Here is a 19,929-nt window from a genome sequence, read left to right on the forward strand (position 1 = left end):
CCCCAGTCAGCTTCACCGCCCTAATGTCGCCTGGCCTCAGGTTGGCGTTCATCTTCTCCAGCACCGACTTCACCCGTCGGTCGTCAGGCTTTGCACGAGGCCACGCCTCATTAGCCTGGGGCTGCTCCGTGGGCAACAGCAACCGAGAGTGGATGCATCCGGCATCCAGCATGACCAACTTGCTCCGGAAGCCATCGACCCTCTTCCCGATCTTCAAGATCGCGTTGGCCTTGGAGTACGCGACAAAGCCAGCGCACGCCGAGGTACGGCTACCGGTGATTCGGAGGGAGAAGAAGTGGCGCAGCAAAGCCATGGACGGCATCACCCCAACGTGCGCCTCGTAGTAGTAGGCGAAAATCGACAGAAGAAGAACGGAGTTGGGATGGAGATGAAGGGCCTGCAATCTGTAATGGCGGAGGACGACATAGAAGAACTCGGAGAAGGAAAGCACCAGGCCGGTGATGACGGTGCTCATGAAGAAGGGGTAAAAGGTGCTCCCCTTAGCCTCCGACATGGTAGAGCCGGCTCGGAGTACAGTCTCTCCCATTTCGCTGCCTTGCACCGCCGTCATCAGGCGCGTAGAGGCAAGATTCTTCTCCATAATGTTGGGCAGATCCAAGGCCGGTGAGTACCAAGCCGGCAGGGCTTCGGTCGCGGTCTTGCGGGGAGCCATTGCTCGCTGAGAGGTGAAGGATGGAGCAGATCTAGATTTCAAAAGCAAGAGAGCAAGAGGAAGGAAGGGGATCTGGAGCAAGGCGAATGAGAGCAATGAAGGTAAGCCTAACCAAGGCCAGCCTTTTGTCAGTCGGGCAGTTGCCAAGGCAGCATGGGGAAGCGGAGATGCCCACGTCCAATCAACCGCCACGCGACGACCAAGGCCACAGGCTGTTGGGGCCCATGGGCCCTCCGCACTTGCCCTTTGCCTTCGCAGCTAAGCCAAGTCCGAGCGCGCCTTGGGCCCGGGGGCTACTGTCGGTGTTCTGGGAACGGGGGTCCCCAGAATTGCCTGCGTTCGGCCTTCGACGTGGCTCAAGGAGTGGCCCAGTATGGCCCGTCTACATCAACCCAAGCTCAAGACCCTCGCGAGGGGTCAAGCCTCTCGGGGCGGATGACGCAAGGCTTCCTCAGGGGCGGCCTCACCAGGCAGGCTCGTGAGGAGGCAGAGAGATCAAGGGAAGGAGTAACTCGCGAGGTGCTCGTGACGCAAGCCATGACGATCAAGACCAGGCGGGCGCTAGCCTGCGCAGTGTCCACGTTTCCTATTTGGCGCATAGGGGGCAAGCCCAGGCGCGGAGTACTGAGGCATCAGGCAAAGGTTTCCCTATCGGTGCAACGAGACCAAGACTGGGAGAGCGGCAGGACGAAGATCACCGTGGAGCCCAAGACGGCGTCATCACCAGTGCCTTTGGCAGTCGAAGACCAACTTTAGTCAGCATAGCTTGTACTAGTTGTCCACCTTCAAAATGGCCGTTGTTGGCTCCCTTCCCGCTCAATATTTGGGAAGAGGACCAGGGCCTCTATCAATAGAGATAGCCACCACAATCGAGAGGATCATCTCGTCTAGATCAGATCGAATCCTTCCCTAGTAGAACACCGCACCTGCTCAAGAACACCCCTCATGAGGTTGTTCTTCCCTGTACTGTTGATCATCAGCCGAGGCAATTCACCACACCACACACTGGATTAGGGTATTACACCACAACGGTGGCCCGAACCAGTATAAACCTCACGTCCCTTGTGTTGTTCATCGTGTTAGCTTAGATTCACGGCGATGTTCTGGGGTGTGGATCGGTAGGGAGTAGATCTTCGTGCGCACCCCATAGCTCGAACCTTAAGGGTTTTTCCGAAACCCGATATCCGACACCCTTAGGCCAAAAACAGCTCAGGAGAAGGAAACAACTCGAGGAAGCAGGGTTCGAAAATACCAAATCCATTGAAAGGTTACTAAAAATCTGCAAGCAACTTCGGAAAGCAAATGAACAGCCGCGTCCGGCAACTAATCTAGTCTTCTCACCAGCGCGGAGCTAAGTGCTTCCACTAAGACGTGGGAGGAATCCCCCATGAGGCCCCAGGGCGACTCTCAAGAGACTCCGGGGCGTGTACAACCCCACTCATTATTACGTGAGAGTGTCACAAGCAGAGATCTTCACAGGCCGGACCCTTGCTTCACAGGCCGGAGCCTTTCTTCAGGGGTAGAACTTCTGGAGGTGCTAGATGTTCTAGGCGTTTTGGATGGGGACCCCGTCCTGTGTCTCCAGGCGCATGACGCCAGGACTGGAGACACGGGCAATCCTAAACGGGCCCTCCCACATGGGAGAGAGCTTGTGTAGCCCCTCTCTGGAGAGCACTCGCCTCAAGACGAGGTCGCCCACCTCTAGCATCCTGGAGCAGATGTTGTGGCAGTGGTACCGCCACATCGCCTGTTGGTACCTTGCCGCACGGAGCGAGGCTTGTCGACGGCATTCCTCCCCCAGCACGAGATCCACCCCCCGGGTGGCGTCCTGGCATGCCTCGTCGAACACCAGGACCCGCGTGGAGCGATGCTTGACCTCGTGAGGGAGAACCGCTTCTGCTCCGTAGACGAGGAAGAATGGCGTCTCTCCCGTTGGCTTGGTCGCGCGGTGGTGCGGATGGACCACAACATGGACTACAGCTCATTAAGCCAGCCCTTGTCGTAGGCCTTGAGCTTCTTCTTGAAGGTCCTGGTCTTGAGGCCCCCCGGGACTTCCGCATTGGCCTTCTCGTCCTGACCGTTGCTCCGTGGGTGTGCCACTAAGGTGTAGCATATCTGCCTTCCAAGGTTAGCACAATATGTTTTAAAAAGGTTGCTGGTGAACTGCGAGCCATTGTCGGTGATGATGCGGTTGGGGACCCCAAACCGGCTCACGATCCTCTTGAGGAACTTGACGGCCGATCCAGCTGGGATAGTGCGCATGGCTTCAACCACCGCCCACTTGGTGAATTTATCGATGGCGACGTAGAGGTACCGGTAGCCCCTCGGCGCTCGAGGGAATGACCCCAAGATGACCAGCCCCCAGACCACGAATGGCCATGTGAGCGGGATTGTCTGGAGGCCCTGCGTGGGCTGGTGGATTTTCTTGGCGTGAAACTAGCATGCTTGACAAGAGCGCACCAGCTCTACAGCGTCATTGAGTGCGGTGGGCCAGTAGAAGCCGTTGCAGAATGCCTTGCCCACAATAGTGCGTGACAAGGAATGATGCCCGTAGTCCCCACCAAGTATGCCCGCTAGCAGCTCGAGCCCCTGTTCCCTGGAGATGCACCGCAACGAAACGTCATTGGGCCTCTTGCGATATAACTCACCATCTTGGATGCAGTACGCGGTAGCTTGACGGGCCACGCACTTGGCGTCTGCCTCCTTCTCCGGTAGGGTCCCCTGAAGCAGGTACTCCTTGAACTCTTTGGTCCAACATCCCTCCTGAGGCTCGAGCGCGAGCAGCAGGCGGTCTTCCAAGGGGTGGCCGCAGGCTGGGGCGCCCATCTCAGGTGCCTGTGGCAAGTCCTCTTGAGGCGGTGCTGGAGTTGTGGCGTGGGGAGTCGCAGACGGCTCGAAGAGCCACTCCTCAAACACCCTCGCTCCTGAGGGAGCTTGCGGGAGGCCCTCTTGGTGATGTCGTCCACTTCCTTGTTCGTTCGCATGTGCTGCAGCTCCACGCCCATGAACCGCTTCTCCATCTTACGCACCTCTTCTAGGTACGCCTCCATGTGCTCTTCCTTAGGCGTGTACTCCTTGTTGGAGAAGTTGATGAGGAGCTGAGAGTCGCCCTTGATGGTGAGGTGCTTCACTCCCAGCATGGCCGCGACCCTGAGTCTGGCGAGCAAGCTTTCGAATTCTGCAATGTTGTTGGAGACCTTCTCGCCCTGCTGGAAGCAGAGCTACACTGTGTAGCAGATCTTGTCCTTGGTGTGTGAGATGAGGACGGACCCCACTCATGCGCCTTGTCACGCATATGCCCCATCAAAGTACATGATCCATCCGTCCGGCTCCTCGTCTCCTGGCAGGAGGGAGCGGTCCTCGCCTCATCCGTGGTCGGGAGCGTTAGTCCAATCGGCCACAAAGTTCGTGAGGGCCGCACCCTTGATGACCCTGGTGGTGCTGAACTCGAGATTGAATGCCTGAATCTCGATGTTCCATTCAGCAACTCGTCTGGCGGCATCTGGGCTCCGCGGCACCCTCTCCAGCGGGTACAACTAAACAACCTTGATGGGGTGGCCTTGAAAGTAGTGGCGCAGTTTTCGGGAGGCGACCAAGAGCGCAAGCAGGAGTTTCTGAGGCATGGGGTAGTGCACCCGGCCCTCCCTCAGTACCGTGCTGACAAAGTAGACAGTGTGCTCGACGAGGGGGATGCATCAGTGGAGTCTGGTTCTTCGTGAGGGCGCGTGTCCTCCATGGCTTCATGAGGTCCGCCCTCGGGAGCCTCGGCGGCCGTGAGGTCGATCGTGGCCTCGGGAGGAATGTCGACCATCGGGTCGGTCGAGGCCCCAGGCGCATCGTCCTGAGGGTGTTGTGTCTTGCTCGATGGTTGTGCATCTTGCTGAGGTTTCTTGGATGGGCGTTCCTTCCTTAGCGCCACCAGGGTGGCGCTGGCTGAGTGAGGGGTGGCTGCCAGATAGAGCACCAAGGGCTCGAGAGAGTGTGGTGCCACATTACTGGCGAGCTGGTCAAATATCTCTTGAGGTCTTGGAAGGCTGCATCCGCCTCCGGGGTCCACTCGAATGGCTCCTTCTTTTTCATCAGCTTGAAGAATGGGAGGGTGCGCTGCCCAAGCTTGGAAATAAAACGCCCAAGCGAGGTTACGCAGTCTGCCAGCTTCTGCATCTCCTTCAGGGTCTGTGGGGGGCTCATGTCCTCTATCACCTTGACCTTTTCTGGGTTAGCCTCGATCCCTCTGTGTGATACCAAGAAGCCCAGCAACTTGCCGGAGGGAACCCCAAACATGCACTTTTCGGGATTAAGCTGAAGATCCACCTTGCGCAGGCTGGCAAACATCTCCTCCAGAATTGCTATCACGGTCCCGGCCGCCCGAGACTTCACCACTATATCATCAACATAGGCCTCTGTGTTCCTCCCGAGCTACGAGCACATGGCGATGTTCATCAGTTGCTGGAAGGTTGCCCCGGCATTACGCATCCGAAGGGCATGCAGGTGTAGAAGTACACCCCACAGGGTGTCAGGAACACTGTTTTCTCCACATCATGCATGGCCATCTTGATCTGGTGGTAGCCTGAGAAGGCATCTAAGAAGCAAAACACGTCGCATTTGGTGGTGGAGTCCACGATCTGGTCAGTGGAAGGTAGCGGGAAGGGATCTTGCGGGCAGGACTTGTTGAGGTTGGTGAAGTCGACACACATGCGCTCCTTCCCTCCTTTCTTGGGGACGATGACGGGGTTCGCCAGCCACTCCGGTTATCGTACCTCTCTGATGACCCCTGCGACTTGTAGCTTGCGGGTTTCCTAGATGATGAAGGCCTGCTTCTCGGTGGACTAGCGATGAGCCTTCTGCTTCACTGGGTCACACGTTTGGGCATACCCTTAGGTGGTGCTTGATTATTCCCCTTGGGACCCCAGCCAGGTGTTTGGGTTCCCAAGAGAATTCATCCTTGTTGGCTCGCAGAAACTTGACTAATGCCTCCTCTTGGTACCGGGGAGACCAGCCCCTATGGTGAAAGTGGCGCTGGCTGCTCCATCCTCACTAACTGGCACTTGCTTCGTCTCGGCTCGGTCTTGGGAGAACATTTGCTTCTTCTTGTCGGCGCTGCTTCTGGGGCCTCCTGACCCCCTTTCTTGTCGGGCAGCACGGACGCGGCTGACGTGAAGGCAAGCTTGAGGGCCTGCAGCGCGCCCTTGGTGTCCCCCGTCACCGTGAGGACACCATTTCTACCGAGCATCTTCGTGAGGTTGTACATAGGGTGGGACGCGACCATAATATGGGCCAAGGCCGGGCACCCTATAATGGCGTTGTATGGCTGGTCGATCCTGGCGATGTCAAAGTCGATGAGGTCAGTGCGTTACTTATCACGGGTTCCAAAGGTGACAGGGAGGCGGATCCGCCCCAGGTGCCTGGTGGAGCTGCCGCCGACCCAGAGAAGGGCTTGGACAGGCGGAGTCGGCTGGGCGGCACGTGCAGCAGGCCTAATGCCTCCAAGGAGAGCACGTTGAGGCCAGCTCCACCGTCGATGAGGGTTCTGGTGACAGCCACATTGCAGATGGTGGGGGTGCAAAGCATTGGGAGCGCGCCTGCTCCCTTCGTGCCAGCAGGATGATCCTCGAGGCCGAAGGTGAGGTCAGTCTTGGGCGCCGTCCGTCCCTGGGAAACCCTCGAGCCCTCCTAGGCAGCACTTACTCACCGGTAGAACTATTTGATGTGGCGGTCGGAGGGTGGTGCCTGCCAGCCGCCTAGGAGAGTTGCAACAACCGGCACTACTGGAAACTGGGAAATTTGCCATCAGCTAGCTCTTTGCCATCTGCCAGCTGATGGCAAAGAACCTCTTTGCCATCTGCTTATAAAAATAGATGTCAAAGAAGTGACAGACGGCAAAGAACATGGTTGCCATCAGCCAATTCTTTGCCATCTGCTAGTGGATGGCAAATAATCTTTGCCATCTGGGTAGGGGTCCAGTGCTGTAACGGCCTATCAACCCACCTCTTTGCCATCTGCCAGCAGATGGCAAAGAATCTTTTCCGTCTGTTGGCAGATGGCAAAGAAGTGGGTGGGGCCCAATGGATAACGGCGTTGTAACGGCCCAGTAGCCCCACCTCTTTGCCATCTGCCAGTCGCTGGCTGATGGCAAAGATATGGGCCTTTGCCATTCGCTGGCTGATGGCAAAGAGGCCTCTTCTTCTAAAAAAAATTCTCCTCCCCTCTCTCCCAGCCCGGCCCCACCCCTCTCTCTCCCAGTCCGGCCCCACCCCTCTCTCTCTCTCCCCACCTCACCCACCCCCACCACCGTTGTCTAAAAAAACACCCACCACCGCACCCGCGCGCCCCAGCCATCGGACGACGCGCAACACCGCCGCCGGCCCGCCACCGCCCAGCACCGCCGTCGGCCCGCCCCTCCCCGCCACCGCAGCCCTCCCCCGCCCCTCCCCGCCACCGCAGCCCGCCCCTGCGCCCCTCCCTCCACCGTTCCAGGCGCGGTGCCGCCCCCTCCCCGCGGCCCTCCCGGCCACCGCGGCCCTCCCGGCCACCGCGGCGTGCCCCGCGGCCCTCCCCGCCACCTCAGCCCGCCCCTCAACCAAGCCAAGCCGCGGCGCCGCCCCCTTCCCGCGGCCCTCCCCGCCACGGCGCCATCGATTCATGTATGTCCACGGCGCCCTGTAGATTATATTGGCAATTAGATCGATTGATCCTGACTTCCTGAGACGCAGCACACTAAGCTAGCTAGAATTTCGGTCATATCCGGCCAGAGGCGCATGTACAACACTACAAAAACGGCTGAAAACATGGGCATGCCGATTGTTGAGGCTTAGATTGTCGAGCAGATCAATCGCTAATTAGAGAAGTTGTAGACCAATCGATTCTATGCGGCCAGAGATACAAGAGATGACTAGATAACTCAATGTGCAAATCCTAGCATCTAGGAGGGGACTAGTGCATCTATCGCAAGGCCACATGCATGCAACTGCCTTAGCACAAGCTGACCAGGCCATTGTAACTCCTTGAGTGTAGTTGGGTTTGGTTCAGCGGTCGAACCGGAGAAAGTGAGAAAAACTGCACTTGCCAAACACCTTCATGGTTTTGTTAAAACCGAGAAAAATGTGGTTTCTGGAAACTGGAGTATTCATTGCCCACACGCATTGGAATACTGAGGTTTTCATTTACTATGATTTTGAAGAAACGGTGCTGCCAAACTAGGCCAAAGGGTTGTTTGATTGTCTCTAAAAACTGTGATTTTAGTACTGCAGTTTTTTGCAAACTACAATATTTTCTCTGCATAAAAAAAGAACCACATACATCTTTTTTTAAACCTGAGCTCACTGAGGAGAAAAGAGAGTCTCTCGCTCAGACCTTCTTCTCAACATCCTCATATCCACGACCGTTTTATTAGGATATTCTGCTTGGTCATTCAGTTAGCTCGCTTGCCATTTGTTGCTCCAAATTACAGCCAACCACTAAATCGTTTTGAAGACGTTGTTGCCGTCCGGATAGGCAGCTAGAATATGTGTCTTCTACACCTGTGCGTGGCCGTTCTTGGTGCATGGCTGAATAGTTGCATAAAATGGCTAGCTAACTAGGAAAGCACACGTGTGTTTGTAGCTACTAATGGTTTTACCTAGCTAATTTTGAGTTGCTGAAAACGGGATAGCCAAACAGGTTGGCTGTATTATCAATACTACAAAATATTCTGTTATGTTAAAACCGTGGTATTTCATACCTGCAGGCTAAATTACTGTAGTTTTTTGATACAAAGGTTTTTGGGATAGTTTGCTATCAAACACAGCCTGAGTGTTTGAACACATCAATATTGTGTTTTGCGGCCACAACCAAACATGTCACAGTAATCTCAATACTTAAACATACTTTGGTATGTCAAAACTGTGGTATCTGGTACCCAATGACAAAAATATTGTGGTTTTCAATACTTTAGTTTTTTTAATACTTTGCTATCAAACATAGTATTCTCATAAAAAAAGAGGTTCAGGGTTCTTTTTTTATACATAGATAATACCATGGTTTTGCAAATAATGCAGTATTAAAAACATAGTTTCTAGTGGCAGCCAAACACCTCGTTGTAATTAAAACTATGGTAATCTGAAAAACTACAGTATTCTCAGAATACTTTAAAAATACTAAGCTAACAAACGGGGCCTAAGGCTTAGTTTGGCAACAAAGTTTCTAGAGAACCATGGTAATTGAAAACCACTATATTCATATGTGTACACAATGAATACTACAGTTTCTTTAAACCATGGTTTTTCTCAGTTTTACCAAAACAAACCTAGGTGTTTGGCTGGTGTTTCGCCGGGGTGGTTTTTTTTGGACAAACAAGTGCCCTCTATTTATTTGTCAGGAAATGTGAATGATACCGAATTGGAAAACAATCAAGTACTAAATAGACACTCCCTATTTATTTGTGAATTATGAGTTAGGTCATATATTTTCCAATTTTGTTATGAAAAACATCATATATATTTGCGTTGATCGGGTGGATTTAAATGTGCAGTTGTTTCATCACTATGAGGGTCTGGTGTTCAACGACCTCCCCGTGCGTTTGACGAGCTCCGCCCCTGCGTTCGTGGGTGAGCACAAATGACATCTCCTCCTCTCCCCCTTCATTTGCTCTGATCCGGTCTTCGTGCCGATCAAACTTGCTAGCTATAGGTGTATTCAATCATCAGTATGCGTGACCACTATGCGTCTCCCGTTCGAAAGGGTTACATCTATAAATATGCATTCATTTGCATATTTATAACCGTAATTCTTTTGAATTGTCCAACGTTATCCATGGACAGCCCAAGTATGTGTAGATTGGGTTCGTTTTCCCATATGCTTTGCTACGGATCCGATGCAGAATTTCGTCAGTGCCTCTATGTTGTTCTCCGGGTACACATCCACTCTGCTTATTGCCGAGATGTGTATCAGGAGAACAGCAGGGAGGTGCTGCCGAAATTTTGTGTCGGATCTAGAGTAGAGCATGGGAAAACGAACCCAATCTACACATACTCGAGTGGGATTAGGACCTATCTTTACCTATTAGCGTCTAGGTTGCATGGACGTAATAAAACTGAGAAACTCTATTAACTGATGAATATGGTTTGCTGAGTTATGTATGTATTTCTTGTGTGTCTAGTAGCTAGGCAAGATGAGTGATCGTGCGTGGATGTACACCGGTCACCCTAGTCAGAAAGACATGACCCCTGAATGGATGACAAAAACCAAGGGGTTTATCAGAGCCGCATTTGCAAATGGACAGAAAACAACCTGGTGCCCCTGTGTCGAGTGCGACAACTATCGTAAGATGACAGAGTTTGAAATGATCAAACACCTACAGAAGTGGGGTTTTACGCCCGGTTATACGATGTGGACATTTCATGGTGAGTCTGCCCAACGTTCCAGAGCTGAGGAGGGCCATCGTCGCACCGACGAGCATGGTACCGGGATGGAAGACATGGTGCAAGACTTTGATGATGCTCGGGATTTGGACGATGAGATGGAGGAATCTGCAAAGGCCTTCAATGATATGTTGGAGTCTTCGAAGCGTCCTCTCCATGAGCACACCGAGCTTTGTCAGCTGGATGCCATCGCACAAGTAATGGCTCTGAAGGCTCAATTCAACTTGGGCAGAGAATGCTATGACGCGATAGTGACACTATTTGGACGCTTTCTACCCAAAGTCCATATAATGCCTGCAAACCTGTACCAGTCAGACAAAATCCTCCGTACAATCGATGGCCGAGGCATTCATTACTGACGAGGCGGAAAACTTCGTGACAACACACTACAAAGCCAAAAATCGTCATTTGCATAATCCGAAGCCTCGGTACAATGTTGGCGACCCTAAAAAGGGTGGATCGAACCTCAGCCTATTCAAAGGGAAGCTCACACCAGCCGGTGCTTATACTCCCTTATTGTTGGATAACGACGAATGGCGGACCATTACGTTGTATATCTTGAACAATCTAACAGAAGTGCGGCCGTACATCGAGTAAGTTCTCGGTACATTATTTCGCAACCTTTACTTCATTTGAACTGCTCTTATTCCTGGATATTTGATACAGTCAATACGTCGCCAAATTCTCATATGGAGCGGTTATCCAAAAGGATTCCGTCGAAGAGTATGACCTTCTGGCAATGCATGGAGGCGGCTATCCTGGTTTCATCTCTTGGTTCAAACAAACGGTAATTTCCATTAGACCATTTCATTTCTTCTTCTAATTTCTGGCTAATGCAACAATCCTTTCGTATTAAACTTGTAGGCTAGTTCAGAGTCTATGGACGCCGAATTGAGACAAGTCACTAATGGTTTTGACTATAAGGTCCATTCATTTGACAAATACGACATCAACGGGTATCGCTTTCGTACCTATGGCAAAGAGCTATCTATGGCCGACCGAAAGTCAACAAATTGTTGTGTCTCTGCTATCAGCGAAGGAGATACCGAGTATTATGGAAGAGTTGAAGCAATTTATGAACTTCTATTCTATGGTGCAAACCCACCGAACATCGTAGTCTTCAAATGTCACTGGTTCCAGCCGAAAGAGACTAGAAGGACTCATGAACATCTAGGGCTAGTCGAAATCAAACAAAGCACCCATTTGGAAGTTCCCGATGTCTATATTACGGCTCAATAGGCAACCCAAGTTTTCTATCTACCGTGGGCCTGCCAAAGTGATCCAAATCTCGAAGGATGGGATGTCGTTTATGAAGTGCCGCCACGTAGACCACCTCCCCCCAATGAAGAGGATTATGAACCTCACGTTAATCCAGACACATATGAAGGAGAATTGTTCCAAGAAACACGTCTTTCCAAAAAACATTTCAAGAACCGCTCACCTCATAACATTCAAGTAGACAGCGGCAGTGAATTCGAGCCTGAGCAGGAACAATAAGAGCCGGAACAAGAAGAGGTTACTGCAGCGGATGACCTGTCAATGCTTGACCAATTACATGCCGGAGGCCTTCTAGATATTGATGAATTTATTGATGATTATGATGATGAGCACGTCATTATTGATAGTGATGAGGATGATGCATTTATTGACCCCGAAGGATATATAGACGATGATGATGCATTTATTAATGATGACGATGAAGATTAATATTATAGTTCATGTTAGGTATTCCATTATTATTATATACATATATATTATTAATTAGTTCAAGTTTTAACCTAGCTAGCTCTAAAATGAGCTATACTTAACATTTATTCCTCCAAAATGAATTTGTATGCTTAGCTAGCTCAAAAATGACATAACAACCTTAATTAGCTCAAAAATGACTTTAACCTAGGATAGCTCTAAAATGAGCTAGACTTAGCATTTATTCCTCTAAAATGAATTTATATACATATTATTATTCATGTCAGGTATTCATTTTTTATGTTGTACTAATTTCGTTTACTCTTTGTCATTCCTGGTGTTGACAGATGGTGGGCGCGGGTCGAGAGCGCTCCGGGGCTCCTGCCTCGGCGCGTGGTGGGAGGGGTAGTTCCATTCCCCCCCATAGCCTCCGGAGAGCGCTACATCTCAGTTTGCAGAGTCCAGCGACGGTCGCTTCTTCTTCGGCCGGGAGAGGTCGAGGGGGTAAGAAGAAGGAGAAGGCTGCTAGAGGTGGACGTGGCATCGGGAGAGGTAGGAAGGCTGCTACGCCTTCCTCGCCGCCACCCCCAGCTGAGCCACCCGACCACAGGGCTGCTCCGTCTAAGATCGAGCCATCTGAGGTGGACCCGTCTCGGACTCCACTCCACGAGCCTCCGGCCAACAAGCCTATGGCAGACGCGCCTACGGCCGACGAGCCTCGGGCCGACGACGAGCCATGGGGTCACGCTGAGTCGGACCCGAGCCCATGGGAGGACTGGACGGAGTCGAGTGCACATGGTTGTGTTCAGGGTGGAGACTATAGTCCTGATAGCTATAGCAAGGGTGAGTGGGTTGAGGGGCGCAAAGTCTACCAGTGTGGTCGTACAAAGCTCCCGCCCACCCCGGCGACCCCCGACCAGAGGTGGTTGATTGCGCCTAACGGGGAGAAGTAAGTGCATTTACTCTTTTTTAACCTTTTGCCTTGAAGTTTCTTCGAATATCTAATGCGTTGGCCTTGTCATACTGCAGTTCTTGGACACACGAAGATGGTGTCCGCAGGCCCAACACTGTCCTTGGTGTGATTTGTCGCCAGTGCTTCCCGGGGTGGGTCACGTTGTCCGGTGAGGGCTGGGTTCCAGAGCTAGGAATGACCTGGGAGCACTACTTGGCTGCCCCGGCCCCGCCAGAGCATAAGGTCAGCGATGTCGAGTGCGACACGGTGGCCGACATTGTGATTGCCATGTTTTGTGTAATTTCTCCTTTGCCATTTACATTGTGTTTTCTTCTTTGATTGCATAGCTTCTACATGTGTTTTCTTGTTTGATTGCAGATCTTCTAATCCGTGTTTTCTTGTTTGATTGCAGACCTTCTACAGGTGTGCTGAGGGAGAGGAGGAGGCCGCGGCTCGGGTTATCAATGCCGAGTGCAGGCGCCTACTTGGAAACTTTCGGCACGAGACTCGGACGCAGGCTGTTCGAGACTATTTAGCAGAGACTGGTATTAGGAGGAGAAAAGATAAGTGCCGGGACAAGTATCTGAGTAAGGAGAAGTACATGAAAGTAATTACCTATTCTTAAGGCCTTGTACTTAGTTTCCTTGATTTGATTTGTAGGCGTAGCGCTCAAATTTCTCTTGCTTAACTTAGGTGCCTCCGAGATGGTGTGCGGACAAGATGGACTGCTGGAAGGTGTTGGTGGATGAGTGGTGCTCTCCCCAATGGCGCGTCGCCCACAACATAGCAAAGGAGAAGCATTTCAAAATGAAAGGTGTGCCACACCATCTAGGCAGCGTCGACCTACATGGGTACGGGAAAAACTGGGTATGTGTGGTTTGCTTCATGATTCATGCAAATTCATTCTTTGTGCTAGCTTGAGTCCTTAACTAATACTCTGTTCCTCTCTTTTAGTCAAAGCACAACAAGGCTCCAGTGCCAGAGCTGTTCGACCTCTATGGCATGTCCAATATTGCACCATACAAGAAGGCCAAGGCATTCTCTGAGTCTGACCTCGAAAATGCAAAGAACTTCAGCAACGAGGCCTCCCACCACAAGATGGTGCAGTACGTTAAGCAGGGGAAGGCGAGGAAAGGGCCGGACTTTAACCCGAGCCGGCCTCTTGATCTAGAGCTGGTGATGATATCTGGTGGCGGGAGGTCCCATGGCTCGTTAGCCATTGGTAATGGACTAATACGTTGTAGTAGCACTCTCCCGCAGATCAAGAAGCGCCAGACCAGCTCTGATCCTGAGATACCGCCTCATTTACGACCAGTGGAAATCAAATTCCAGGTTTGTTATACGGACTCAGTAGCCTTTCCTCCATTACATTGTGTTTGCGGTCGTCGATGATTACAATGCTAACGAGTGGTGTTGCAGGCTGCTATTGAGGAAGAGAGAGTGAAGACCCAGGCTGCTTTTGAGGAGAGGGACCGACAATTGGCGGAGAGGGACCGGCAGGCGGCGGAGAGGGACAGGGAGAATGAGGAGAGGACGGCTAGGCTGTTGGAGGAGGAGAGGAACTGGAATGACTCGGCTAACCGGGCCATGTACGAGCTCTTCGTGGTAAGTTTCTTCTGCATATTAGCTAAATCATGCACGCAATGTTCCTTTCATTAGTAACTAATATGACTGACTCGTGAAAACCAAATGTGCAGTCCATGTGCGAGAAGAACGGCCAGACCCCTCCGCCGATGCCAGTCATTGCTCCGGCGGGCACGGTGAGTTTCATTTGAATGGTCATTAGTTACTAGTCTTCACATTTGAGTTGCATCATGCTAACGATACATTGGAAATAATCTTTGGTGCAGCGTAACTCCCGACAAGCATCGACCGATCCTTCTCCGTTTGCCACTGGCGCGACCGGTCCTACACCTACACCTACACCTACACCTCCGTGATGACGGTAAGTTTCCCAAGTGTTTTGCTTAATAGAGTTTTGTTGTGATGCCATGTTGTATCTACACATATCGTGCATAATGTGTGTATGTTTGAAATGCATTGTATGTGTGGGATTCGACACCTAGTCGTGTGCCTTTGGTAGCCTTCCATACATGGATTCCACTGAGCCATGGTAGTTCGCTACTGCTCCGGAACACATGGATTGACCGGCATTTGTCCTTCTTTGCTCCTGTGTCTGTCCCTACGAGGAAATGTCACGTGGTGTATCACCAAAGTCCTTGTAGCTTGCTACGACTTGGTTGCACTCGCTGATGACCGACACGTGCATTGTTGGGTCATGTATGCCTGTCCCTGTACGTTTGTGCCACCTTGGTTCTATGACTAGTCATGTCGGCCCGGGTTATCTGCCATATGGATACTAGCGACATAATCATATACTTAGCATTTTTTCCTCCAAAATGACTCAATATGCTTAAGTAGCTCAAAAATGACATAATAAGCTTAATTAGCTCCAAAATGACATATTTAACCTAGGATAGCTCTAAAATGACCTATACTTACATTTTTCCTCCAAAATGACTTAATATGCTTAGCTAGCTTAAAAATGTCATATTTAACCTAGGATAGCTCTAAAATGACCTATACTTAGCATCTTTTCCTCCAAAATGACTTAATATGCTTAGCTAGCTCTAAAATGATATAATATGCTTAAGAAATGACATATTTTAGGTCCTAAATGACTTCATATGCTTAGCTAGCTCCAAAATGACATAATAACCTTACTTAGCTTCAAAATGACCTATTCAACCTAGGCTAGCTCTAAAATGACCTATACTTAGCATTTTTTCCTCCAAAATGACTTAATATGCTTAGCTAGCTCAAAAATTACATAATAAGCTTAATTAGCTCCAAAATGACCTATTTAACCTAGGATAGCTCTAAAATGACCTATACTTAGCATTTTTTCCTCCAAAATGACTTACTATCCTTAGCTAGCTTCAAAATGACCTCGACTTAGAATCTTTTCCTCCAAAATTAGTTAATATGCTTAACTAGCTCTAAAATGACATAATATGCTTAAGAAATGACATAGTTTAGCTCCTAAATGACTTCACATGCTTAGCTAGCTCCAAAATGACATAATAAGCTTAATTAGCTCCAAAATGACATATTTAACCTAGGATAGCTCTAAAATGACCTATACTTAGCATTTTTCCTCCACAATGACTTAATATGCTTAGCTAGCTTAAAAATGACCTATTTAACGTACGATAGCTCTAAAATGACCTATACTTAGAATCTTTTCCTCCAAAATGACTTAATATGCTTAGCTAGCTCTAAAATGATATAGTATGCTTAAGAAATGACATATTTTAGGTCCTAAATGACTTCATATGCTTAGCTAGCTCCAAAATGACATAATAACCTTACTTAGCTTCAAAATGACCTATTCAACCTAGGCTATCTCTAAAATGACCTATACTTAGCATTTTTTCCTCCAAAATGACTTAATATGCTTAGCTAGCTCAAAAATTACATAATAAGCTTAATTAGCTCCAAAATGACCTATTTAACCTAGGATAGCTCTAAAATGACCTATACTTAGCATTTTTTCTTCCAAAATGACTTAATATGCTTAGCTAGCTTCAAAATGACCTGTACTTAGAATCTTTTCCTCCAAAATTAGTTAACATGCTTAACTAGGTCTAAAATGACATAATATGCTTAAGAAATGACATAGTTTAGCTCCTAAATGACTTCACATGCTTAGCTAGCTCCAAAATGATATAATAAGCTTAATTAGCTCCAAAATGACATATTTTACCTAGGATAGCTCTAAAATGACCTATACTTAGCATTTGTTCCTCCAAAATGACTTAATATGCTTAGCTAGCTTAAAAATGACCTATTTAACCTAGGATAGCTCTAAAATGACCTATACTTAGCATATTTTCCTCCAAAATGACTTAATATGCTTAGCTAACTCTAAAATGACATAATATGCTTAAGAAATGACATATTTTAGCTCCTAAATGACTTCACATGCTTAGCTAGCTCCAAAATGACATAATAAACTTACTTAGCTCTAGAATGACCTTAGCATGTTTTACACCAAAATGACTTAGTATGCTTAGCTAGCTCAAAAATGACATAATAACCATACTTAGCTCCAAAATGACCTATTTTACAGATATAAGTTGCATCATAATAATCTTCACATTTTAGTTGCATCATAATAATCTTCTTCTTCTAGTCTTCTTCTTCTAACTTTCTTCTTTCCTATTTTACAGATTTGCTTAAGATCACGGAAGCTTGGGTTGATGGAGTGCTTGTATTTAGTTTTTGTTTTGACCTTGTGAAACTTGCTACCTATGGATGAAACTGTGTAATATTGATGAAACTATGTATATGTATGGATGAAACTTGCTACTATTAGTAACATGTGTTGGATACATATGTGTTCATGACTATTGTTAATATGTGTTGAATATGATATATTGGTCATATAAATATATTTGTGTTTGATTTCTGTGAAAGTGAATTTATATAAGAAAAACCAAAATTAAATGGGGCAATATAGTCACTTTGCCATCTGCTGGCAGATGGCAAAGAGCTTTGCCATCAGCTGGCAGATGGCAAAGAGGCCACGTGTCATCTACATGTAACATTTGGGCTGGCCTATTTGGGCTCTTTGCCATCTGCCAGCAGATGGCAAAGCATGCAGCCTTTGCCATCTGCTGGCAGACGGCAAAGCATTCAGCCTTTGCTATCTGCTGGCAGACGGCAAACAGCCTGCAGCCTTTGCCATCTGCTGGCACATGGCAAAGAGCCTGCAGCCTTTGCCATCTGCTGGCAGATGGGAAAGTATGCCGTTAGCCTTCTAACGGGGCTAACCCCGTTAAGAGGCTTTGCCATCTGCCAGCAGATGGCAAAGTGCCTTTACTGGCAGGGTTTTAGACAAACTGTTTGCCATCCGCCGACCATGCCTTTACCATCTGCCATGGCAGATGGCAAAGTGCCAGATTCCAGTAGTGCGGGGGCGCTGGTCTCGCCTAGCGGGTGAGGAAGAGGTCGCGCAGCTCTTCCCAGGAGGCCACCGAGGACGCCGGCAGGTTGAGTAACCAGGCGCGTGGTGCTCCCACAAGGGCCATGGGGAGCCAGTTCGCCTTCACCTTGCCGTCTCTGCCGGCCGCCCAGACTGCCTACTCGTATGCTTGAAGAAAGGCGGCCGGATTCGCCGCGCCGTCATAATGTGGCGGCATCTCTGGTCAGAACTTGGACGGCCACTGCACCCGCCGTGGCGAGAGGGTGAAGCAGTGCAGCCCCGACGCTTCTCCGGGAGCACGCGTCGGCCGGGTCAGCGGGGGAGCACCCGCCATCAGGGCCAGCGGCGCGATCTGGTGGTCGAGGTAGAAGATTCCAACAATCCCCTACCTAGCACGCCAAATATGGGATTACGGGTTCCGCAAACCCTTGAGAAGTTTGAACTCTGGGGTGTGTGCGGAGATCTCAACCTTCCCAGCCTGCCTACTCGCGATCCTCCTAAGCCTAGCGCGACGAGCTCAAAGAGACAAGGAGACACAACAGCTCGAGGACAAGGAAGGTGAGTAACACCTGAGTCAAATTGTACCTTGCAGAAAAGGATATTGGTTGCAAAAAGAATGACAAGGATAACATGGGTATTGCAGGGGCCACTAACAAGGTGGCGACCCTGAAAGAGGCGGTGGCCGCGGCCGAATGCAATGCGGCCGCGGAGCGCACCGAGCAAGAGAAGCAGGAGGCGCGGGTGGCGGAGGTAGAGCAAGAGCTCCAGGATCTCGTGAAAAAACATGAGAGCCTGGAGCGTGACTCGAAGACTTGAGAGTCTGAGCTTGCAACGGCTCTTCAGAGTGCCAAAGCCGCTAAGGCCGAAGCCTACAAGGCCCTCCAGGAGATTGAGGCAGTGAAGAAAATAGCAGCGGGTAAGGCATTTTTCATGCAAAGTAAGCATGTGAGTGTTAATTACCTGTTGCTTACCCGAATTCGGAGCTCTCCAGGAGCGTTCGCAGATCTTCCTCGCAGCGTGTCCGATGCTGCCGCATTCTACCGGGCCGAGGAGGGAAGCTCGACGGAGAAGGTCTTCTGGTCTCAGTATGCTGAGGCGGACATCCGGTGCCCCTTAGTGACCAGCTGAAGCAGCTGGTCGAGCTCCACAAGGCGGCCGAATAGGCCATGAAGGGCCTCATAGTTCGGCTGTGGCCTAAGGAGGCCATGCCTGGGAGCTATTTCGGCCTGGTGCGGTGGCTGGTGGATGCGTGCCCGTGGGTTGAAGTCATCAAGCACTCCGCCTGTGTTGAGGGTGCCCGTCGGGCCCTTACCCGCGCAAAGGTGCACTGGGGCAAGATGGATGCCCAGAAGCTTGTGACGGACCCTCCACCAGAGGGCAAGAAGCATCGCGCGCCCGAGATGTATTATAAGAGTGTGCTGAAGGGCGCCCGCACTATTGCGGGGGAGTGCTCCAAAGATGTAAATTTTGAGTAGACTCGCATTTTGTTATCCTGTGCGCTGAAAACTTAGTTCACATGCGCTAAGCAACGCTTGTTAATTTAAAATATTACCTTCTGTGCGGCTGTTTATCAAATCTGAGAGATGGCAAGTCGTCGGCTTCGGCCCCCATGCCACGAGTGCTGGGGTGTTCGGGATAAACTTGAGCACTCTTGTTCCCATTTTTGGGTCCATCTAGGGAGGCACTCAACACAACGAACAAGGCAACCGTACTTATAATGCTTGAACACTCTCACTTAGCCATAGAATTCTATAATTTTAAATTTCGGCGAAGCCCCTAGTCTTCGGAAGGCCAAATTTGGGGCGCTATCCACGCCTGGGCCGGACAAGATCCGGCTCCTCGCTCTAAGCGGCATAAGTCTTTAAGGACTCGCAAAAAACTCTCGAACAGCGACCGGCTCTCGCCTCATCATGACGGTCAGTTTTAGCTTTCTCCACTAAGGCGTTAACCCAGCTCAACTGGGGCGCAATCGCAGTGGTTCTCCCAGTGCTACCTTAGCCAATATAACGGAACGTAAGGTACCAAAACATGGGAGCCGGGCAAACCCAACTATTGACCCAAGACATGATTCGGAGCCGATGCATATAATGCTATAAGTTCGGGGTGCCGCACTTGTGAAAGTGTTCGGACTTATCACACCATGATGCGGGAAACATAAGCCACTGGTGTGTTTTAACCGTACCAAAGTGTACGGATGCAACATGTCGTAAATGAACATATGTATGAAAAAGAA

At 50.0% G+C, this 19,929-nt stretch overlaps 1 long non-coding RNA gene across 1 annotated transcript; it reads left to right on the plus strand.

Annotated features, from left to right (window-relative positions):
* The first annotated feature begins 14,406 nt into the window (after positions 1 to 14,406).
* On the plus strand, positions 14,407 to 16,996 carry LOC123065374 (uncharacterized). Its single transcript, XR_006431001.1, has 3 exons — positions 14,407 to 14,469; positions 14,560 to 14,654; positions 16,942 to 16,996. It is a non-coding gene; the product is annotated as an uncharacterized lncRNA (long non-coding RNA).
* Positions 16,997 to 19,929: the final 2,933 nt, after the last annotated feature.

Source organism: Triticum aestivum, chromosome 3B (genome assembly GCF_018294505.1).
Source record: "Triticum aestivum cultivar Chinese Spring chromosome 3B, IWGSC CS RefSeq v2.1, whole genome shotgun sequence".
NCBI classification, from domain to species: domain Eukaryota; kingdom Viridiplantae; phylum Streptophyta; class Magnoliopsida; order Poales; family Poaceae; genus Triticum; species Triticum aestivum.